General features: G+C 43.0%; 1 protein-coding gene across 4 annotated transcripts in view; it reads right to left on the reverse strand.

Annotated features, from left to right (window-relative positions):
* The window catches only part of sulf2a (sulfatase 2a), a 47,414-nt gene extending 30,101 nt beyond the window's left edge, over window positions 1-17,313 (reverse strand). For 2 of the 4 annotated variants that reach the window (XM_086291550.1, XM_086291552.1), the window contains exons 1-2: window positions 16,850-17,053; window positions 15,633-15,717 (exon numbers count right to left, since the gene is read on the reverse strand). The gene's annotated coding sequence lies outside the window, so the exon portion shown is untranslated. Of the gene's footprint in view, window positions 1-2,768; window positions 2,899-15,632; window positions 15,718-16,849; window positions 17,054-17,080 lie in introns of those variants that run through there. The other 2 variants (XM_086291549.1, XM_086291551.1) reach the window with 2 other exon arrangements.
* Window positions 17,314-17,585: the final 272 nt, after the last annotated feature.

Below are 17,585 nucleotides of genomic sequence, written 5' to 3' on the forward strand. Positions count from 1 at the left end.
CTCTTTTCAGTGGACTATGTTATGTTTAAACAGCCAATTGCCAAGATTTGCCATTAATTAGTCATTCTAAAAGAAATGCTGAGTGCACAAGTAGAGGCTATAGAATAACAACAATGTTTAACCGCAAATTCTGCAAAAGTCTGAATTTACTATGGCTGCCCTCTGGTTTACACAACCAAAACAGGAGGAGAAGCTCTTTTGTTCTCCTCAGTATCTATTGGTAGCTTACCCCAGGTAGCTGAATTGCTGGATGATGCAACCACAACAGTAGCTGTGACAACTCTACCTGACAATAGAAAATGAGCCCCATTCCTCCGTCGGGGGAGATAAAAAGAAAATAAAAAGAGAAGAAGGTGGCGAGTGTTAGGGACCAAAAACAAGAGCAAACCTCGGGCCGGCATGCATTTTTTTTAACAAGAGATTTAAACAGGAAATTTATATGGTATTATTTCTACTATATCAGTAAGTAACACAGTCTGTTTAGTTATTAGGCTTAAACAAGTGTGTTATTCAGTGTTGTGTTTCTAACAGTGGCACTGAGGAGGATTGTGGGGGAAGTTTCTATTGTCACTTTAATGGCAGCCCAGTGAGTTTATCTGTCATTCTAAGTGAAGATATGCCTAAAAACAAAGGGACCGGGAACATTTTAGCTAGACTGTGTAGGAAATGTAAGGGGCCAGGAAATGGAGCAGGTGAAGTAAACCATCGCATGCAGAGGGTTGAATGAAGCTAATGGGTGACATTAGCTTTACGACCCTCTAATCTAACCACCCTGTGTATAACCACAAAAGGTCAAGGTGGCAATAAAAAGAGCAGACACCAGCGCTGCTCCAGTCGCCCGTGGGCCCTCAGAGCCCATCCTGCAGTGTCACCTTGGCTGCTGTCACCGATATCTGCCACCTGTCACCACTCTGCCCCCGTGCCCAGGGATGAGGCTGTGCTGACAATAGGTTTGTCGATAGCACTTCCTCCCCAGAGTGAAGATGGGGGAACGTGTCCTCTGTTTTCATCAACAGCTTGAGTCAAGCGTGTGGGATTAACATACAATACATATTCATGCTGCTGTCTCACTTTGACACTAGACTCACATCGCTAGTTCTCCTGCACATTTTCAAGCCATTTTTACAAATGGCGTGTCAAGAACCCCATTTTTGCTGGGAGCCCCACATGGCCTCTTATGTATTCACAACACGGCCGCTGCAAACAACATCAACAGGTCTCAAGGTCGTCACTCCCACTGATTGTGCCTGTGTTTTTGTGTGTGTGTGTGTGTGGAATTCATGTGTCTAAGAAAGAGTGTGTGAACAAAAGAACAAAACTAAGAGGAAAATGGCTGATGGTTGACGGAGTGCTCTGCATGTGCTGGGTGTGCATGAGCACAAATTTTGCACTGAACGTGCAATCGCTGCATGTCTGCAATTAAGTCAGCACAAATAAGCGACTGTAATTTCACATCCCATTACATTAGTGAGTGTAACCCTGCAATTACTGCTTAGTGTGTGCAAACATAAATATGAACAAAACATCATGTAGGTGTGTGCATGTGTACGAGAGTAAGTGTATAGCATAAAGATGGAGTCTTAAAATGTCCGGGGATTAGCCGACAGGTAGACTAAATGGGAGCATCCTCCTTCAGTCCACTGGCATGTTAGTGAGAAAAGAGGCCAGTTGATGTGGGGGTTAGAGCTTCCATGGCAGAGTGCGTTGTGATAAATAATGAATGCTTTAAGAACAGATCTCTGAAGCTTCTTTACTTTCCGTCCATTCCTCCATCTTTGCGTTTGTTCACCCCATATCACTACAAAGAACACGGGACGTTCAGCAGTCTCTGTCATTAATATTGCAGCCACTAGGTCATCCCCTGACTCTGTTGCTCTTAACCATCACCACTTGGTGGTGACACAGCCTTTTGACCCATAAAGACGTTAAAACAGTGATACGAGTACATTCACAGGGACCAGACTAAAGCTGTGCAGGTTCTTACAGGAGTGGCAGCGGCTGCATTTAACGAAATGGCGATTCAAGAATGAAGGAGTCCGTTTGCAAATTGAGGTTTACTCAGTGTAAAGCATTCAAAATTGGACTGGTCTTTTCTTGGGAAAAAGTTCAGATTTTCACTCTAATTTTACACCACACAGTATTCAGCAACAGTCAGGATTCTATTTGGCTGAGTAAATACAAAGCAACGAAAGCATTTCTCAAAACTGGGAAATATGAGGACAAAGAGAAGTTTATAAATAGGATGTAACACCAAGACAGACGAAATAACAGTAAAAGCTGCACTGACTTGTTTCAGTGGATAAAGTAGACACTTGCAGATTCTCAGCACAGCTGCTGTTAAAGCTGCTTTTCGGTGGCATATTATAAGGCATGCTGAAACATGAAAAACACTTATAGAGACAATCGCTTAAAAACCAAATTAAAGCCCCCAAACTACCAACTTGTTCCACCAAATAAACAGCAGCTTATCCCCTTACTGCTCCGATTCAAAGCCAGATACTCCAGTGCATCCGATGAACAGTCCCATCTCTCTTACCACAATAAGCAGTGCCGTTAGCGACTCCACGCATAAATCTCAGAGGCGAACAGAATGGATCAGAGCATTCAAGTGTAAACTAGGGCAAAGCTCCAGCACTGTACCTTCTAGATACGCTACTCTGAAAGCAAGTCCTGTGGAGGAACAAGCAATCACATACTGAGGGATACACATGCTGTCCCCAGTCATCTATGACAAATGCACACACAGGCACAGATAAAAATGCACACACCTGTTTGGCCAGTCAAGTACCATCCAGCTTCGTCTGGTCCGGTCAGATCGGGTCCGCTGTACTAGCAGAGCGAGGAGATCGTCTCACCCCACACACAGCCCGGTGCAGACAGCTCACTGTTATAGATGCACTGACAAGTGAAAGGAGGGAGGCGTGGTTTCACATGAGATAAATAAAAGAGGGAGGGAAAAAGGGAGGAGAGAGGCTCCCTCAATCTACAATTCAATTTCACCCTCGCTCCCTTTCTCAGCAGCATTTTTGTCCACTTCTTTTGGAATATTGTTGTTGTTATTCGAGCACGTCTTTTCCGTCTTCCTACCTGGCTGTTACCCATTAGTTTTAGCTGTGCTTCTGCTCTCTTTCTTCCTGTTGGGTCTGATTCACAGGGCAGTAATGTTTGTGGGCATTGTGTGTGTGTGCATATATATCTGTGTGTGTGTGCCTGCGTGCGCGCATCCACGCAAGACAGTGAACCAGGGCAGCTCCGGCCATCTGTTGGAGCCTGGGAGCTTCACCTATTCACAGTCTCATAAAGGCAGAGGCACACAGAGGAAAAAGAGAGAAAAGAATGGGAGGGAACAGAGGATCAATCTTAGTGCCGCAGGGTTGAGGAGGAAAAGGCACAGCCTGGCACACACACCATATCTATCAGACTGGCACCTCTGAGGAGAGCTGGCGTGGGCACGCCTGCTCACTGGGTCGAAGCAGCACAGGGGATTTGGCTCGCAGTGCATGGGCATGCAGATAGAAAAGAAACCCACACCACAATCAATTTATATACAAGCACACAGAAGGGATACATGGGAGAGTTCACACACTCAGAAATCCTCCAAACTGATTCTCTTTTTGACAAAACAAACAGGATCAATCAAGATGGATAATCCTACAAGCTCACAGAGACAAGGAGATGGAGGGCTGGGGATAATTCTAACAACCCGCACCGAAAGTCTGCCCCGAGTCCTTCCATCACAGCAGAGCTAAAGCAGGCGTTTTCCTGCTCAGTTGAAGCCTGGTATTTCTCCTGAGTGCCGGTGTCACTTCCTATCCCTGACCAGGAAAGAGAGGTGCAGCGGAGGGTGGCAGAGGGTGGAGGCATTCATCATTGTCTCCACCAGCCATCCCATGATGGATGCGCCTGTTTATCCCTCTCTGCAGGTTATTTAGATGCAGTCACAGCCAGAAAGATTAGTGATGGAAAACCTCTGCACCTCTTTGCCTCCCCTCCCAAACCATCTAATCAATAACACTCTTATCAATTATCTGCATTTTGAGGTATTTCTCCATGGAAATTTGAAGCAGTGAGAGAAAGAGAGATTAATTGTCCACCCCCTCCTAGCGTTTTCAATTACATCGTCTGCAATGGATCATCTATCTGTCACTTTGTCATACTTAGGCTATTTGTGTCGCTGCAAAGAGATGAAACCGTGTTGTTTTGGAAAAATAATAAATAAATAAATCAAACAGTATTTTTCTGGCCATGACTGTCCTTTTGGAGATGAAGAACAAGCAATTTAGAGCAAGGGATTTGCATGCCATTTGAGGATGAAGAAAATTATGTTTCCTGCTTCCACATAAGATTCATTCAACACTAATCCTGATTAAAAAACACATTCAAAAGCATTGTCACACAAGCCAATTGGAAGCATAAGCCCTTTGTAAAAATGGATTAGGCTGCTCTAATATTTTTCATAATAATCTTAAAACAAAATATACTTCTGTAAAATTATTTATTTCTTCAATATATGCATATGAGATTATGTCTGCGACTCTGGGACTGCTTACATAAAGGAGCCATCTAGCTGTTCTTACATGCCAAATTACAAACAATGCCCCAGAGATAGCCATGTTTTTCCTGAACGGTGCAGACATGCCAACACAGCAGCCCAGTGACGCCACTTCAGCACATGCTTAATTGATGCCCACTCTCCGTCTCTGCTGCCTCCTCTCACGCACTCTTAAGCTGTGCCATCCTACCAACTTGTAACTTCATGCAAATCAACAGACATGTAAACCATGAATATCGTGGATAATGCACAGACAGAGTAAATTCTCTATCTAAACAAAGGTGACTTTTTTCAGCCCAACTGCATTCGAAGAAAGTTCCACAGAGGCGAGGAAGAAAAGACACGGAAAGAAATGGAAAGACTAAAATACGATGCGAAGGAAGACAATAAATGTCTTTATGCTGACACAGAGAAAATTCAGCACAGGAAGGGTCCAGACAGCGGGGAACACGTTTTACATTTCTGTTTTCTGCTTCATTTGACACAAAGTGGGAAAGGCCTTGTGCACAACCTTTGCATGATAAGGTGGGGCAGGTGCATAAATAAAAATGAATGATTTCACTTCTGATAGAACAAAAAGACAGCTCTCTTCTATCATGCTGAGATCTTGTCCTTGGCTGTGAGTGTGCTTTTACAAATGAGCTCGTTTCCTTTCTGCACTGTGTGCGCCAGGCTGATAAAAATATTCCCTGTCAGCTGGCTACATGACGAGGGGAGGACTCGGTGCAAATGAAACAGACCCTCTTACTACCTTCTCTTCACCGGCGCTCTCTATCTTTGAGAGCTCTACTCCTATTATTTTCTTGGTAAGGGCCACTTGGTTCGAGGCTGACTTCTCTTCACCACCACTATCACCCTGGCCTTTGTGCATTTATGGAAGGCGGCCGGGCCGGATGGAGTGCTGGGCCGGGTGCTAAAAGACTGTGCTGCGGACCTGGCGGACGTCTTCACCTCTATATATAACACCTCGTTGTCCTGTTCACTGGTACCATCCTGTTTCAAAGCAGCAACCATCGTTCCCATCCCAAAACAGTCAAATGTCACATGTCTGAACGATTTCAGACCTGTGGCACTCACCCCCATTCCCGCCAAATGCCTGGAGAGACTGGTCATTAAACACATCAGAGCTGCTTTTCCACCATCCCTGGACTCGCACCAGTTTGCATACAGGGAGAACCGGTCAACCGAGGATGCGATCGCCACAGTGCTGCACACATTACTGAAGCACTTGGAACACAGGAACACCTATGCACGGCTCCTCTTTGTAGACTACAGCTCGGCTTTTAATACCATCCGGCCATACAAACTCCGTCCCAAACTCCACCAACTGGGACTTAACTCCTCTCTGTGCAACTGGATTGTGGACTTCCTCACTAACCGTAGACAGAGTGTCAGAGTGGGTAAGAACACCTCTTCCACCCTTGTGGTCAACACCGGTGCCCCTCAGGGGTGTGTTCTGAGCCCTCTGCTATACACTCTCTTCACCCATGACTGTATTTCCTCCTGCGCGTCCAATCTCATTGTTAAGTTTGCAGATGACACTACAGTGCTCGGACTTATATCCAACAATGATGAGACAAACTATAGGACAGAGGTGCAACAACTAGAGTCATGGTGCCACGACAATAACTTGGTCTTAAACACCAAAAAGACCAAGGAGATCATTGTAGATTTCCGGAAGAGGGGTCATAACAACCATCTGCCTCTCTTCATTGGCAGTGAGGCGGTGGAGAGGGTGAGCAGTTTTAAATTCTTGGGGGTAACTGTGACCGAGGACCTGTCCTGGGGCAACCATATCACCTCAGTTGTACGGAAGGCCCAACAGCGCCTCTACTACCTGAGGAGACTGCGGAGCGCACACATTCCCAGATCTCTGATGTTGAACTTCTACAACTGTGCCATCAGCAGCGTTCTGACGTATGGATTTCTAGTGTGGTTCCCCAGCTGCACCAAGGCCGATCAGCAAGCACTCCAGCGGGTGGTGAAAGAAGCTGGCAGAATTATTGGAACAAGTCTGCCAGAGATCAGTAATATCTTCCCCACTCGCTGTCTGAGGAGGGTGCACAGTATCCTGCGGGACCAACATCACCCTGCGCGCCACCTTTTCCATCTGCTGCCCTCAGGGAGAAGGTACAGGTCTATACAGGCCAGAACATCCAGACTGGCCAACAGCCTGTATCCACAGGCTGTGAGGCTCCTGAACTCTCTGCCCCCCTCTCACGGACAATAACCATATCCAACTTCTTAATAGCAATGAACTGGTCTGCATTGGTGCATCATATCTTTATTCTCTTCCCCCTCCTGCCCCCCCCCCTCTTTCTTAAATAGATAACTATCATATCTGATATCATATCTCACAGTACAATAATATTGAATGGGTTGCATTGTTGTATTTTGTCATGTTTCTCAGGTCTTTGTCTGAATTTCTACGAACATTATTGCTCGTAGGATTGTCTTATTGCATTGGAGTCACACTGGGTTAAATATGTACACTTGGGTTTTAAGGGGTATTTATTATTTTCTTCTTTTTTTGGGTTGTATGGAAGCCCCAAACGCAATTTCATTGTTCTTGACAATGACAATAAATAAATAAATACTAAATACTAAATACTAAATTTATGAATCCCTGGTTGATCTGAGGGTGTGTGAGTTTACAAGTAGGTCCTGTGCATTGAGACAGCACTACATCACCACAGCCACATTATGATGAGAAACAGAAAGAAAACAGCGAGAAAAAGAAGAGAAGAACCCAGGAGCTGACTACATGGGGACTTCAGGACACAAGATTGACAGAACTGAGCATGAGAGAAGTTCTCCTAAAAAACAAAATAAAAAAACACAACTGCAGGTATAATAGTAAACCTCCGAGCACACAGCTTCAGAGGCAGGGAACCAAATTACCCAGTCTATCATCCTCCTAAGCTTGCATAGGCTTAAACATAATAATAATCCTAAAAATACAAGACCTTGAAAGAAACACTGTGCACACACATCAGAGCATTAAACATATGTATGACCAGGGGCTAACTCTTTTAACTTACTGCAAATACAAATAGTGTAAAGAATCACATTCTGCAGCTGTGCTCATTGCTCCCGGATGTTTCCTCGGTGCATGTTTCTGTGGCACAGAAGGTCGTCACAACAGCAGAATAGATTAGCTGACTTAGCCCTACATCATCCCTCCATGCCACACATCGCCCTGTCATGTCCAATGTAATTTCCTCTTATTTATTTCATCCTTCCCGTCACTGCCACATCACACGCTCCCACTGAAAATATAAATAGTTCATAAGTCTGTTATGAGCGGCCATTGTTTTCTAGTGCCGAGTTCCATACCCTGAGGTGATGTTATAATTCATTTATGAATGTCCCACAAATCTGAATGGTACAATTAAAAAGAACAGAGGCTTCAGCAAAGTCCTCAGTGCAGATTTTAAATTTAATTGCTAAGCGTTTGGTTATTTCACACTGAAGAAAGTCTGAATAAGACAAAATCTACAAGAGAACAACTGTGGGAAAGCCTTTGTCTCCCTTTGTTCGACAAGAACTACAGATTTCATTCTAGTTTTTAGGTCGTACACAGAACTCTCAAAACGTCAAGGACAAATAACAACAAACACAGACACACAAAGGAAAGCAAAAGTTTAAAAAAATGGTGTCCTGGTTGAACAGGTTTGATTATCCGTGTAGATATGGAAAACACTGGGATTTATCTGGTTACCAACAATATAAGATATGCCTTTGTCTGACAGTTCAAAATATTCTGGAAAAGACTGTCGTACCTAAGCAGTAGCTTGACAGCCGTGCCGCACTGCTTCTATCGTTCTTGTTAGTACAAAACAGTACACGATTTGTTGATCTGCCAAAACAGTGTGCTGTCAACATTACTACATGGTGTACTAACACATAGTAATTAGAATTGGGACACCCCGCCAGGCTTGCTAACTGAGCCCATGTTATGTGATCATCAGCCAGCAGGGGGAGGCGAACTCAGGGCTTCATGGAATAAATCTTCCGCTGTGCATCAAGAGTATAAAAGAACCCAAATGCATTACTTGAAGGTGGGAAAGGCAACTGAACTGATTGAAAATGCTCAAATGGTGCTTATGCTAAAACTGAATCCCCACTTTTCCATATTCCTCGTGTACCTGCATAATGTTTTTTTTTCACTCATAAACCCATGTTTATATAATTAAGGAAACAGAAAGTCAAAAACTGTGCATGTCTCTTTCTTTATGTGATACTCTATATTTTCACTGGCTATTTGGTGTTTGTGTGCGACAGGCATTGGCAGCAGTGAGTCAACAAACTAAACATACGTTTGAATGATTCATTTTCTTTGCCAGTATGACTATAGGCAGCGTTGTCAGGTATATGTACTCCATTTTGCTCTAAATGTTTAAGCACAGAGCTTTCAGTTTCTACTATATTATGTTTTTAACCTCTTCATATTTTTCCCATAGTACAGTTTAGCTGCCCGTATTTATCAATGTTTGAAATCAGTCAGATGCTGCCAACACCATCCTTCTCGTGTGAAAGTGCAGGGGAAACTTGTTGACTTAGTGAAATGATGACCAGTATGGTGTGACTGCTTATCCTGACTGCAGATGTTGCGGTAAGTGAATCCCGTTTTTATTTTTAATTTTCATTTATTGGCTGTTATAAATGCAGATACTGACATCTGCACAGCATCAATGCGGTTAGCTCGTTAGCGTCAGCACCGTCCAGCCCCACGCACGGGGCAATCCGCGCTAACTCGCCAACGGAGATTTGCCACATTATTGCGGTTAGGGCGTGAATGTCATTTTAACTAGATTAACGCTGACAGCACTAGTTTTAATATGGGGATACGGCATCTGTTCTTGCTCATGAAGATATCGCCAGAATATAGCAGACAAGGATGATTAGTGGTGAAGGCTGAGCCCTTTCAAGGGATTTGGTGGGAGGCAAACAATGAAGGCAAATACACTCTGGCAACCAGGCAGGAGGCCAGAAGTAAAGATGAAGACACTATAGGATCCAGGCAGGAGGCCAACAGAAGAGATGGAACCACTCTGAAGGCCATGCAGGTGGCCTACTGAGAAGGCCAGACCTCAAAGGTGGGTGAACTCTGGACCAGAGTACTACTAGACAGACACATGTTCCCCAGCTAGGAGTTCAGCCAACTCTACAGGAAGAATAGGTGAAGGCTATGGCAAATGTTAGGTCAGTCGCGTCAGCAGATATTTATACATTTATGAAACCTTGACATTACTGAACCACCTTTTCTAGTGTGTGCTCTCTTCAAAATGGGCCCCCAGAGTTCAGACTCCTGAGAACAACTGGAATCAGGCATGAGGTTTGCAATTATAGGGAGTGGTCGAGGTAGGAGGTTAGAAGTCCCAATTGCTAACATACTCAGGATCTAGAAGTGACAGGTGGCTCACCAGTTAGTGACTAGCTACCTGGGGAACTTGAGCAGGGTGGTGTGGAAACAGAGCCAGCTTAACCATCTGGATTGTTTCAGAAACTAGATCAGCCATTGGGAAGAAGCAGGGACAGGCAACAGGCTGGAAGTTGGTGCAGGCAGCAGGCTACTGGGCCACTAGCTAGCCAAGTCAGGAGGAGGCTTGAGGATGTTTTTTTTACTACTAGGCACATGATAATCTTAGCTTGAAGACTACTAGAAGACTTGCCAGCGCTTCCCTGCTTACAAAAATAAATCAATTCCACTATATTATGGATGAATAAGTCCATAGGTCCACGGTTAAGCATGGACCTGTGGACTTATTTATGCTACAGTTTAACCAGAGGACATTGCTTACTCAACTTTTTTGAACTTTTCAGAAAAGAAAAAAGATTTAGGATGTGGAAACAGAAACAAAAGTCTGAAAGAGAATACACATTTACACAGTGAGACAAAAACAAAACTAACAACAACAGCAAGTGGAAGGTGAAAACACAAAAAATCCAAAAACACCTGACAGGAAGAAACAAGGAATACAAAATGAAAATGGTTCCAGTGGTTGACTACTGACAGTACAAAGATGATCCAGCAACAAGGGGGGGATCAGCAAGTGGTATATAAACAGAGAACCCTGGTGGGAAAATAAAGACAGCAAGCACAACAGAATGACATGAATGAAGGCGAGCGCTTCCAAACAACACACACAAACATGACACATCTTTGGAATCCAAAGTTTGGTTTTGCAAATCTCAACCTTTGAAACTATTTGTGGCATAATTACTACATGCATGTAGATATGCTGAAGGAATCCATTACCTTTGCATTAGAAACAGGCTTTTGGAAGTAACCAAATTGAAGCTGAGAAATAAATACAAATCCTGAGTGGAAGAGCTCGCTTGTAGAGAATCATTAGGTTTCTTTCCATAATATTGTAGAGTCTTTGTTCTTTAGTGTCTTGTGACCTGAGAAAACTGGTATGGTGAACTTGTGATATATAAATAAAAATGAACGGAAATAAATTGGAAATTTTATGATGAAGGAAAAAGCCAAAAAACGCAAAACAACCCTCCCACAAACAAATCGAAGCTAACTTAAAGACTCCAGGCCTTTAAACACCTCGAGTGTTTATAGGTTCACAGTAAAGGAAAGTGTTGCAAAAAGTGGACGACAGATTTTCTCATTCATGTGTACAGAAGCAAACACTAAGCTACACATTTCGTTCCCATCCGTGCATGTGCAGCAGCAGCGCAGCGGTTAGGGAACTGTTAGCAGACTGTGGGATCCACAGATCAAAGAGTGGCCCCCCGTCGTGGTCTGCGGTCCCAAGGAACACAAGCCGACATGGACCACAGCCAGCATTCACATCTCCAGCTAATTAACAGAAACCTCTTTGACGCTGTGTTATTTGCATTCCTAATGTACAGCACTCAGAGCAATATCTGCCACACATATTAAATAAGAAGTGCTTGTGGGTTTGTCTAACAAGGCACCCCAGTGTTTTTAGCACAAATACATTTGTAATCACTTTAAAATGATGTGAGGGCGGCTACACAGAGGAGCTGAATTACTAAGAAATGGGTGAATTTTACAATATAATTAAATGAACATTTTTTATGAACTTGCTCGCTACATATTCTCAGATCTTTATTTGGAGACACATCGCATCACAAAGCCACTCTACTTGCACACCTGTTGTAACACAAAACAATGCGTACACTCAGTCACACGGGACTCTCACCGTTTGCTGAAATTTCAAGTGCCTTGAAGTATCCTTGTAATCTGTGCACTCACCGTAGTGGAAGAATGGCCTGAATTATAAAGCCGGCAGCTTTAAATGGCTATGATTAGCAAGCAGGCGTGTTGGGTGTCTTCAATGGTTAATTACTTGTTTGCACCAGAGTAGACCTCACATCTTTTTTGTATGGCTCTCTGTGTGTGCAAACAAACACTGGCTGGCGTGCAATAAGGAGCTGTCAGGGTGTGGGGAAGGGCTTGGTGTAAGGACTCACATCACAAGGCAAGGGCAACACTGCTGGGAGCTTTCTGCTAATGTGTGAGTATGTTTATTACTTTTTTATAGCACTAAATGTTTCAAAATCATTAGAAAAACTTCTGCGCGCTCTTCTTCAAGAGGCTAATTTGGGCTCTGATGTTCTCTTTGTGGTTTCGATTTTGCAGTTATGTAACTGTACGGGTTATGGTTAAAAGCCCTCACTGCCTGTGTTTACATGAGCACACATCTAACAGCAGAGACAAATGGGAATTGAGCTGCAGCATTCTCGCAGCATATGGACCATTTGCTGCCAGCTAGCTACGGCAGAATGACACCTGTACAGCACACTGCGATAACACAGCCGCCGTCATCTCCTTTCGTTGTGCCCTGAAAAAGAAATGTTTGGCATACATCCTTTTCTTATCACCGCCCTCTGGCCACTGCTCCACTGCTGCCCTAAAACAGCCCTGTAAGCAGACTAAAGACAAGTGGGAGGATGAAGTAGCACCTTTCTCTCCCCCATGAGAAATGAAATGATGAATTGTGTAAAATCTCATTTGGCACCTAATATTAAAAGTCGAAGATTAAGCCAGCAAAGCAAAATGCAGAAAAGAGCTGATGTAGACAGAGCAGAGGAGGGCCCATTAGAGGAACGCTCCTGTCTGTCTTTCTGTCCAGCTGGGTGACACCTCGCCCCTTAATGAGCTGTCTGAAGTCAAACAGGAGAAATACCAACACAATAAATTACCAGCCTCATCCCTCCCTGTTTGCCTTCACTCAGATATGGCTGAGTAATCGTACTATCTGGACCTGAATCGTCCAGAATGAGATTCTGTCAAATCACATTCTACAATCCACGGGGCCATTTGCATAACTACATTTGATGTTTCCAGCAATACTGGTGACATGTTTTTCTTCAGTTAATTAGATTTTGGAATTACTTTTCCGAAAGGGAAAAGAAAAATATTGCCATTTGGAAGTGACAAGATAAAATTGTGTATATGGATAATTGCGTGGCAGTGTTGGAATTAGAGCTGGAGAGAGAAGGTATTTTTGCAGTTGTGAGCTAATACTCTATTCCAATTTCAGTCTGTTTAGCATGCACGCTCTGAACTGTTCCCTCTGACACGGCAAACCTCATTAAGATAGAGCAAAGTAATTCACTTGAGAACGAGAGCTAATTCTTCATATCTTTTTTTCTTCTTCTTAGAGATATAGAGACAAACTAGAATTTTTAGTGAGTACACACACTTGAAGGTAGCGCTCTCTCCTCAGCTCTTATCACAACACATTTACCACAGATCAAAGAGAAAAGGGAGAAGACGCAACCTTCAGCTACATTTGAACCGGTGCTGGTAGAAACAGAGCAGACTGAGCCCTTGTATGTCGAGCTTACTCTGGAAAAAACTGTCAAATAGAATGGACGTCTGAGCTGCATGAGACCAGTCTATGTGTGCATCTATTCCTGCTAATAAAGCACAGCTAACCTTTAGGAAGCACATGTGGAGGAGAAGGCAGGAGAGCAAATGGATAAGAGGAATAGGTGCAAGAGAGAAAGAAGGAGTGAGAGAAAAGAAAGGGACAATGCTGGGCCTGCAATGGGCAGACATCCATTAACCAAACGCTCAGCATGGGATATGGCATTTACCAAGAACAGCCAAATGCCATGGCAATTAATCAGGGCCTTGAATGCCAGCTGTATCAATACCCCTTGTAGCCTTATGTGCAGGAGTGCAACACACACACACACACCTGAAAAAGAGCTACATATATATTTTCTGTGTTTTCATGAGAAAGAAAACTGTGTAGATTTAGTGCTGTGGCTTGTCTCTAACCTTAATATTATCTCAAACTAGGACACACACGGAGAAATGGAATGAATACATCACTTACACAATCACAGTGAAAGGCCTGGGAGATGGCACACACTTTACTCTGCAGGGAATTGCAAATTGCTTTTGAATAACCAAGGTCTAATTGACAGGAAAAGAATACGCTGTCACTTCGCTGGTGCGACTGTCATTAACACATTTTTCATTTTGTACATGCTCCAAGGCATTATTGTTTTGTTGGCCCCCAATCCTTCCCTGGTGCAGTGAATATGTTTTAAAATGGTTGTGAGCAGAATGTTAGCAACACAACACTCCCCGAGGGGAACAAAACACAAGAACAATCGGCTCATTAGAAGCAGAAACACTTCAAACTACAATATGGCTGGAATACACTCAGAGGAGAGACAAAGTCAGCGAGGGAAGAGCACAGATGGATGGATAGGAGGGACAGGGGGAGATAAAGGCACACCAGCAGAGGAGCAGAAACATTATGTTCGACACACACAGAGAGCTTAGTGTGCACAAGAGAAATCTACCGTTGCGGTGAGGACGACTCCCGAACGGGAAGAGATTTGGGAGGGAGGTCTTATAATTAGATTACAGTAATCCAGTTAAGTGCTACCTGTTATACTGCATGTTTATACTGAGTTTAATATAAAGCAGTAATCACTTTATGCTCTCTGGAAGGTACTCAAAGGTATTTTCATATGGAAATGAGAATTTAGATAGCGAAAGCATGCTCTTTGAAGCAGTCTATCTCAAGTCTACACAAGTATTTAGCTCGTAGTAACAATGAAAGACAAGACCTTTGTTTGATTTACTATAGCAGAAAAAAGCAGAGCAGCTATTGGAGACTCTTTTCTTTTATCCCAGCGAGTCATAACAATGCGTCAGTGCGCCAGCACGAACAATATCAGAAATCTTTAACTGAAACAGCTAAAAAGAGTTTAGACCTATTAGTTCCTATCCATGCTGCACACAAACTCTGCTGAGGTTTTTGAGCATGTAGGTCACACTGGAGAAGTATCAAGATAAAGTATCCTTAAAATAGAATTGTCACCATTCGTTCCAGTCAAGCTGCAGTTTACATCTATGTTTCTACAGACTTGTGTAGAGAGGACCGTCAAAGGCTTTAGGGTCTAATTAGGTGGGAAACTTGAACATCATCTCCCTTTCTGTTCCTAAGTTATGATGCTGAAAATTATGTTTTATCGACAACGTTAAAATGTCTAATTAGCTCATCCATGAGTCCAGTTGAATGTTTATGCCAGAAAAAACAAGCTATACATGTTCATATGGAAGCATGAATGTCAGGCTACTACTCTCACACGTACAAAAGAAAGGGAGAATGCACAGAAATGTGATGATCCAGCTTCATTGGAAAAAGAAAAAAAACAACAACCAAAAAAAGACTAAATTTAAAAACCTCGTCGTCAAATTGCAGTTAGGTTATCTTGCAATATTTTCAAATCACATCATATACTTTGACATTAGCGAGCCACTACAGTTTTAAGAAGAAAAACATAATGTACAGTCACTGTACTTCAGCCAGGTACACACTGAGACACTGCCTGTTTAACTGAGTGTTTGCACTTGAAGAATTACCTCTACCCTCTTTATAGTCAGTTGTAATTACAAGCTGGTGTGAAGATAGTCCCTAAAGTGATACCAAAGATTTATACTTTAACACTCCAAAAGGGGACCAGTACTCATTAGAAATCTTACAAAATATTGCTTAAGCACATCAGCTTCTCTGAGGATCTGAATTCTTCCCCTTGCAACCAATATCTGTAATCTGGGCTTCCCTACCTTTTGAATGATTCCATCTGCCAGCCTTGTTTCTCCCCTGTGAAGACCTCTGTCATGCAGAGCTTCTTCTCTTTAACAAGTGTGCCTATAAAAAGAATAACAGTATAATTCAGAGCTTTTTGAAGGACCTTACTGTGACAGCTGCACTGAGACATGGATGTCCCAGATACCCCAAACAACTGTCCGAGCCATATCGCTGACCTGAGTCTGGGTTCTGTGTGAAAGGGAGGGACAGATGGAGAAAGGCTGGGAGAAACAGTGGGAGTATTTGACAGACACCAGCTTGTCTCTTAACATGCTAGATGTCTTGCAGCAATATAGAGGGAGGCTGAAACAGTTCTCGGGGTCTCTAATGTTTTGTTCAGAGATTAGAGTTGGCTAATATTTTCCGGGACACATCATTTATAATTCATTCAGTTTATTGAATCTCTCAAACATCACTCGCAGTCTATTAATATCACATTCACAGCTTGATGAAAGTGTTCTCCTGCATGACATAACTGCAAACACAAGCGGTTTGCGTTCATTGTTTGTTAGTCTGACAAAGATAAGATTTATAGACCAGCAGCAGGCAAACACTGGCTCCAAGGGCAAGTACGGCCATCGAATAAAAGCTGATGATCTCGCTGTTGTGCATCGTGACTGTGTATATGACTTGCATTAAACCCAAAACAGGTTGCTGTTTTGGGTTTAATGTTTTCCTCCTTGGTGGAGGAATAACAGCATCTTATTTTAATTAATGCATAAATGAAACAGTTCACTGACTGCTGAGTCTGGTAACCTATTAACTGCTTTTTAAGTCTCCTAGTGCAACACAAAGTGCGTCTATGAGTTGTTTTACTAAATAAACACAAAATTGGTGACTCATGCAGCTGAAAAAAGGAAAAAAAAACCTTCCCTCAGATACAAGCCTAAAAGATCACTTTCATGTGATTTATTCCTAAAACAAAGCAAAACAAAACAAGCTAAAGCACTCATTGCTGAGAAAGCACGACCACTTCTTTAGGCATACATGCAGCTGGGATGAAGCATAATCTAAATATGAATTTAGCTTTAAAAACATGAGCAGTTTATTAGGGAGACAACGGGGATTCATGATATGGTTATGGCAAAAAAAAAAATCTAAATCAAAATCAAAAACGAAAGCATACTTTTCGTTGGCTTCTTATATATTTAGTATATTTATTTTCTCCTACAAATACACTACATTGACATACCTAACGGTCACATCCTCACTGCCCGGGGTTGTCGACCTGACGTGGGCTAGCATTATCTTGCAGCGACCTCTACCGACTATTCGTATTAAAGCGTCGCCGTCGAGTAAAGTGTGGACTAGCTAAGTGTTGAGCGCGGTTATGAGTGGATAACTGTTCGACACACTGCACACTGAGCAGTTCGCTGCATGTTTGCTGTCAGGATCTCTTGACACGTCGTGTTTAGATACCCACCTGACACACAAGATGGCGCCACCAGCTTTAGTGTGCTACTTTCACAACAGGCAGGCAGGCAGGAGTCGCTGTGGTGTACTTTCACCTGGCAGGACTGACTGAAAGGCATCAAATTATCTGCGTATTTCTTAAAAAATAAAATAAAATAATCAAAACTGTAGCTGGCTGCGGGGGTGAACTCCAGATTTGAGGTGTGTGGGATAATCTAGCATACTAACTTAATCCCTTCACATCACCCTTTTCCAAATGCATCCTCCATCCTCCTCCGTCTACATGAACCCCAGCACAGTTTCCTTATCCTTTAAATGTTTTCAATTAAATGCTTCAAATGCCATTTTCTGTGCATTAAGATAACAAAATGTCACAGAACAAAACAACACACACGCTCTTAATGTTTAACATTAGGAGCGTGTGGCACATGAAGCATATTGATGACAGGGGAGGAGGGGGGGCAAGGAGCCTTTAGCATTTCAGGCAAGTCAGGGAAATCCTTCAGCTGTTTTCC

This window comes from Aulonocara sp. 'chitande type north' Nkhata Bay, linkage group LG5 (assembly GCF_057382095.1).
Source record: "Aulonocara sp. 'chitande type north' Nkhata Bay isolate Kocher_YH1m ecotype deep benthic linkage group LG5, A_spYH_male_GT1.1, whole genome shotgun sequence".
In the NCBI taxonomy this organism is placed as follows: domain Eukaryota; kingdom Metazoa; phylum Chordata; class Actinopteri; order Cichliformes; family Cichlidae; genus Aulonocara; species Aulonocara sp. 'chitande type north' Nkhata Bay.